The 7,413-nt window shown below is 39.7% G+C and overlaps 1 pseudogene; it reads left to right on the top strand.

Moving 5' to 3' along the window:
- Positions 1–6,451: 6,451 nt before the first annotated feature.
- LOC104096391 (large ribosomal subunit protein eL14z-like) lies at positions 6,452–6,915 on the top strand (annotated as a pseudogene).
- The last annotated feature ends 498 nt before the right edge of the window (positions 6,916–7,413 follow it).

Here is a 7,413-nt window from a genome sequence, read left to right on the forward strand (position 1 = left end):
AACACTATCCCGGAGTCGTCTACTCCGGTAAACTGTTTCAACTTAAGCACCCGAACTTTATACAAAGTGTTCCTATTCAATCCAAAATTTGCTCGAATCTAAACCCACTACCCCGAAAAGTCCCATAATCACAAATACACTTATGTAAATAATCAAATGTGGGGAAACAAGGCTAAATTACTAAAAATGACAGGACGTGTCGTTACATTCTCCCCCTCATAAACAAATGATCATCCTCGAACGAGTCTAGAATCTTTCATGGAGTCTAAAAAAAGTGAGGATATATGCTCTGCATTTCCTGCTCGGTCTTCCAAGTATCCTCCTTCACTGGGTGACCTCTGCAATGGACCTTCATCGATGCTATATTCTTTGACCTCAACTATCGAACCTACCAGTCAAAAATAGCCACTGATGCCACATCATAAGTCAAATCCTCATCCAACTGCACCATGATGAAGTCCAAAACATGTGATGGATCCCCATAATACTTTCGGAGCATGGAAACATGAAACAATATACTGGTGGCAAGGCATGTCTGTAGGCCACATCTCCCACTCTCTCTAATACCTGAAAAGGACCAATATACCGAGGGCTCAACTTGCCCTTCCTCCAGAACCACACCATACCCTTCTTGAGGAGAACCTTCTCACCCACCATGAATGACACATCACGAGCCTTCCTATCAGCATAGCTCTTTAGGATGGATTGTGTTGTACAAAGCCGATCCTGAATCAACTTCACCTTCTCCAAAGCATCACGGAATAAATAAGAGCCCAACAACCTACACTCCCTGGTTTAAAACCAACAAACCAGAGAACGACGCCGCCTCCCAGATAAGGCCTCATAAGGAGCCATCCGGATACTCGACTGATAGCAGTTGTCGTAGGCAAACTCTGCTAACGGTAGAAACTAATCCCACGATCCTCCAAAATCAATGATGTAGGCACATAACATGTCCTATAAAATGTGAATAGTTTGACTGCCCGTGTGCCCAACTCATGTTGCCTACTCTCCTAAATGTGATGTAAACATTGTGCCTCCATTCAAGATAATAAACACGGGCACACCATGGAGGAGAACAATCTCTCGTATATAAATTTTAGCTAGTTGCTTTGAATAGTAGGTAGAAAAGATTGGAATGAAGTGTGAAGACTTTGTCAGCCTTTCCACAATGACCTACAAAGCATCAAATATCCTCAAGGTCCGTGGAAGTCCAACTACAAAATCCATAGTGATACGTTCCCACTTCCACTCCGAAATGTGAAGCCTCTGTAGGAAACCACCTGGTCTTTGATGCTCATAATTCACTTGCTAACAGTTCAAACACCAAACAACAAACACAACAATATACTTCTTTATCCTCCACTACGAATAGTGCTGCCTCAAATCATGGTACATCTTCGTGGCCCATCCTCCTGAAGAATCTACTCTCGCAACCTATCCATACTTGGAACATAGATCTAGCCTTGAAGCCTCTATACCCCATCATCTCCAATAGTCACTTCCTTAGCATCGTTGTGTTGCACCGTGTCCCTTAGGACAAGCAAATAGGGATCATCATACTGAACTGCCTTGATGTGATCAAACAAGGACGACCGCGATACAACATACGCAAGAACCCTGCTAGGCTCCGAAATATCCAACCTCACAAACCCATTGGCCAAAGCCTGAACATCCAATGCTAACGGTCTCTTCCCAACTGGAATGTAAGCAAGTCTCCACTTGCTCTCAGCCTTCCTACTCAAAGCATCGGTCACCACATTGGCCTTCCCCATGTGATAAAGAATGGTGATATCATAGTCTTTTAGTAACTCTAACTACCTCCATTGCCTCAAGTTCAAATACTTTTGCTTGAATAAGTGTTAGAGACCTGAAATCTGTGAACACCTTACAAGACACGCCGTAGAGATAATGCCTCCAAATCTTAAGCGCATGAACAATGGCTGCCAACTCCAAATCGTGCACTGGGTAGTTTTTCTCATAGGGCTTCAACTGATGCGAAGCATAACAAATCACTACCCCCTCCTGCATCAACACGAACCCATTGCCAGTCCGTGAAGCATCACAAGACTATATAAGATCTGGATCCCGAAGGCAAAACTAGAACTAGAGTTGCAGTCAAGGCAGACTGGTGCTACTGAAAGCTCTCCTCACACTCATCAAACCACCTGGTCCTGGGCACCCTTCTATGTCAATCAAGTCAATGGGGATGCTATAGATGAAAACCCTTGCACAAAACGGTGATAATACCCAGCCAACCCAAGGAAACTCCAAATCTCAATAGCAGTGGATGGTCTGGGCCAACCTTGAACTTCCTCAATTTTCATTGAATCCACCTTAATCCCCTCACTGGACACACATGGCTTTAGAATGTGACCGATTCTAACAAAAATCCGCACCTGGAGAATTTAGCTTATAGCTTATTCTCCCTCAAAATACAGAGAACGATCTTTAAATGCTTTTCATGATCCTCCCGACTACGAGAATACACTACTATATCATCAAAGAAAACTAGGAAGAATGAATCAAGATAGGGTTAAAATATGTTGTTCATCAAGTGCATAAAAGTTGTTGGGGCATTAGTCAGCCCAAAAGACATCACCAAAAACTCATAGTGACCGTAGTGGGTCTTGAAACCCATCTTTAGAATATCTGATGCCCGGATCTTCAACTGATGGCACCCCAATCTCAAATCAATCTTTGAGAATACCCTAGCACCATGAAGCTGATCAAACAAATCATCAATACATGGTAGTGGGTACTTGTTCTTGATAGTAACCTCGTTCAACTACCTGTAGTCAATGCACATCCTCCAAGAACCATTTTTCTTCTTCACAAATAGTACCAGAGCACCCCCATGTGACATACTAGGCCTGATGAAAACCTTATCAAACAATTCGCGTAACTATTCCTTAATTCCTTCAACTCCACTAGTGCCATGCGATACGGTAGAATAGAGATAGGCTGAATGTCTGACACTAAATAAATATCCTTGTCGGGTGGCATACCTTGCAGGTCTGCAGGAAACACATCTGGGAAATCCCTCACTACTAGAACTTAGTCAATAACAGGAGTATAGGCACTAAAATCTCTCACAAATGCCAAATAAGCCAAACACCCTTCTCAACAATCCATTGTGCCTTTGGAAAAGACACCACTCTACTAGGAACAAGATATAGGGAGACTCTCCACTCCAACCATGGAAACCCCGACATAGCCAAAGTTACAATCTTAGCGTGACAATTAAGAATAACATGATGCGGTGACAACCAATTCATGCCCAAAATCACATCAGAATCCACCATGTTGAGCAATAACGTATCAATTCTAGTATAATAACACCCAATAGTCACCCCGTAAGACCGATATACATGGTCCACCATAATAGAATCACCCACCGGTGTAGATACATGAACAAGAATATCTAAAGAATAATAAGGCATATCCAAATAACAAGCAAAGTGGGATGACACATATGAATAAGTTGAACTAGGGTCAAATAACACTAAAGCATCCCAAAATAACAAAATGAATGAGAAATACTCAACAAGGGAAGATATCTCAATAATCATCAAACTCCACCTCAATGTGTTAATAGCTTTCACAACTTCAACTACAATAATTCAAAAGGAAGGTATTTCAAAAAATGACAACTTCCAATTCAAGTGTATAGCATAAGTTTAACAATGAAAAAGATAGTATGAGATAGCAACTACGTTTAAATGCATGAGAATAACTCAACACGAAGAGATATCATGTAATAACAAATCCAAATAAGAGTAACTCAACGATAAAAGAGGTAACATGGCAATAAGAGAGGTAACATCTTCAATTAAGGCATATAAGAGGAAATTCAACAATAAAGTATAGAACATGTGCTAACAACGTCAAATAAGGCATGTAAGAGTCGACTAAACAATGGAAGATAGAACAATATATGACAGTTTCAATTAAATGCATGAAATGCATGAACCCGTGTACACACTCGTCACCTTGTGTACATGTCTTCCATACAATCCAAACAATACAATCAACCCAAATTCTTAGGGGTAGTTCCCCTACACAAATAACTTATCTCAACTAGGCCAAATCAACAATCTAATATAGCTTTCCCTTTAGAACTTGCCCCCCAAGGGCTCAAATGTAACCAAAACGAGATAATATCAACAAACAGTGCAAGATAAACCAATTTCGATAAATAAACCTTTAATATTTACATAATTCCCCAAAATTCAACAAAAGTTAACCCTGAGCCCGCCCGGTCAAAACCTTGGTCCAAGGGTAGATCCCGACTACCCATAACCCCGTAAGTTTATATATGTATTTTGTTTTCAAATCAAAGTCCAAATCGACTCTCAAATCCCAAATTTTTATTTTCAAAACTTAGACAAAATTTCCCAAAATTTCTCTTTGATTCCCAAAATTTGATGTTAAATGTTACACCCCATGTTTTCGTACGTGGAAGTACGCCATAGGTAAATTGATGTAAACTCGAAAATGAGATGTTACATCCGCATTTTCGTAGGTTAAAGTTTCGTCGTAAGCTAATTGACGTAAGCTCAGGAATGAGATTATTTGAGATTATAAGTATTACGCTATTTCAAACAAGTGATAAGTAAATTCATGAAGGTGAGAGTGTAAGCGAATCAAACAAAATGAGTTCCGTCGGAGTTTGATAATTTGGGGATAAAATATGGTCAAAGCTATAATACCCGGTATTTATGGACTAATGCCATACAAGGTACCACATGACCATGATAGTAAGGTGTATAAAGTATGTTAAAAGTTAGTAGTATGTTAAGTAATTTGAGATAATTCTTAATTATGTTGATAATTGGGTAATTATTGATTTTTAGTGGGAGATTAACTAATTAATTAAGCATAATTTGGATAAGACTAAGTGCTCCCAACGTGGCAACATGTGTGAAGCATAATCAAGCCTAAGGTGACTAAGGATGTTATGAAGCTAGGTGGCACCTTTAGAGAGACTCTTGGCTAAAGCCATAACATACACAAATTCACAAAGAGATGGGAAGTGCAACGTTCAACTTCAGCAAAAGCCAAACAAGACTTCTCAAATTCAAAAATTTATATGAGATTATGATAAAATTCACAAAAGAGAGACATTTATCTTCATAGCAACGTAACTAGCTTCATCAAGAGATTCATACGAAACTTCTTAGCATAATAGCAATAGGATTTTGCAATTCTAAGGGAGTACGGTGCAATCTTTCTCAAGAATATCATATAGATTCTCCCCTATTTCGATCCGCCGTTACGTGTTTTGTTGCAATTGTCGTGTTTTAGAGGGATTGTCAAGAGAATCAGCTTAGGTATGTTAAGGCTATCCCTTCTTTCCTTTTGACATGATACATACGATACAAACGAAACGAGCAAATGCACAACTTTCATAAATGACTCTATTCATAGAAATACTAGATATGCCTATGTTCTTAATTCCCCATGTGTCCTATTGTTCTATCATCTGTTCATGGGTCTCAGAAAATACGTAAGTTGATAAATTTTATTTCATGACATCAATCAAAGGCATAATGGTCTTATGACGTTCCGAGAGATTTTATTGACGTACTTCTCATGCATTTCATTCATTTATATATGTACATTGACCCATGACCAAATGGAGTTATATACGCGTATATATGTATATTATATGTATATGGGATATGGGAAAAAGTTACGGCATTATATACGCACCACTACCTGATCAGCTGGTATACGTTGATGATTTTGCCTACAGTGGCCGATATGATATGATGGGATGCCCTCAGAGACTTGATGATGTTATGAACGCATATACCTATGCATGGTATGATATTTATACGCATATGCATGACATTATAATATTAAATGATTCACAGAGTTATTCAAACTTACATATTGAGTCCTTTACTCCATGTTTCTCTCATGTCTATTGTTTATTGATTTTCGTTCCTTACATACTCGGTACATCATTTGTACTGACGTCCCTTTTGTTTAGGGACGTTGTGTTTCATGCCCGCAGGTACCGATAGATAGGTTGAGAGTCCTCCAAGTAGGCTATCAGCTCAGCGGAAGGTGTTGGTGCGCTCCATTTGCTCCGGAGTTTCTTATGTGATCAGTATGATTAGGACATGTCTTGTAGACATATATCATGTACGTGAAAGATTATACGGCCTTGTCGGCCTATGTTCAGTGTACGAGTGATCATTTTAGTCTTATAGGCTAGTATGTCATATATATAAGTTTGTATTACCTCATGCTTTACTCATGTTCATTTACCTATGATAGAATGATACGAAAGATACGTTACGTTGGTACTCGGTTGAGTAAGGTACCGGGTGCCCGTCGCAGCCCATCAGTTTGGGTCGTGACATTAAATCTCTTATATAGTCATGAAATATAGTTGAAAATTAATTAAAACTACTTACCCAATGATTGTAGTTGTCTGGTCAGCTGCTTCTGTATATCGTCAAAAATGCCATTTAAGAGGTTCGTGGAGGTCGGAAGAGTCGCCCTTGTCAACTACGGGAAGGGCTATGGGAAGCTCATCATTATCATCGATGTCATTGACCAAAATAAGGCGCTTGTTGATGCTCCTGACATGGTGAGGAGCCACATTAACTTTATGAGGCTTTCACTCATAGATATCAAAAGTGACATCAAAGGATTCCAAAAAAGAAGACCATCATTGCTGCTATGGAGGTTGCTGACATGAGGAACAAATGGGAGAGCAGCTTTTGGGGAAGAAAGTTGATAGTTCAGAAGAGGAGGGCCTCGCTTAATGGTTTTGACAGGTTCAAGCTCATGCTGGCAAAGATAAAGAGGGCTGGAGTTGTGAGGCATGAGCTTGCTGAGCTTATCAAGGAGGCTGCTTGCAACCAAGCGTCCGAATCCTATCAAACCATCATTGAATGACACCAAATTTTGTAGACTAGTTTCAAATAGCAAAGCAGACCTATTCCTAGTCTCAAAACCCAATTCCGAACTCGATAGCCATAAAGTCAACCTACAGTCAAACTTAGGAAAACTTCTAAACCTCAAGTTGCCAACTTTCGGCTAAAAAGTCAAATCAAACTAGGGACCTTCGAATCCAATTCCAGGCATACGCCCAAGTCCAAAATTATGATACGAACCTATCTGAGCCATTAAACAAAGTTCCGGAGTCATTTTCACAAAAGTCAAACTTCGGTCAACATTTTCAACTTAAGCTTCTAAGCTAAGAACCAAAGGGTCTAAATCAACCCTAAACCTTCCCGGAACGAAACTAACCAACTCTGCAAGTCATAAAACCACAAATACACATGTGTGAAGTATCAAAATAGGAAACAGGGCACAAATAGAGACATACCTGAAGTGCCAAAAATCTGAGGATAACGACTCTACATGTCTTGGTCTGTCTCTCAAACCGCTGAC

This window comes from Nicotiana tomentosiformis, chromosome 10 (assembly GCF_000390325.3).
Source record: "Nicotiana tomentosiformis chromosome 10, ASM39032v3, whole genome shotgun sequence".
Lineage (NCBI taxonomy): Eukaryota > Viridiplantae > Streptophyta > Magnoliopsida > Solanales > Solanaceae > Nicotiana > Nicotiana tomentosiformis.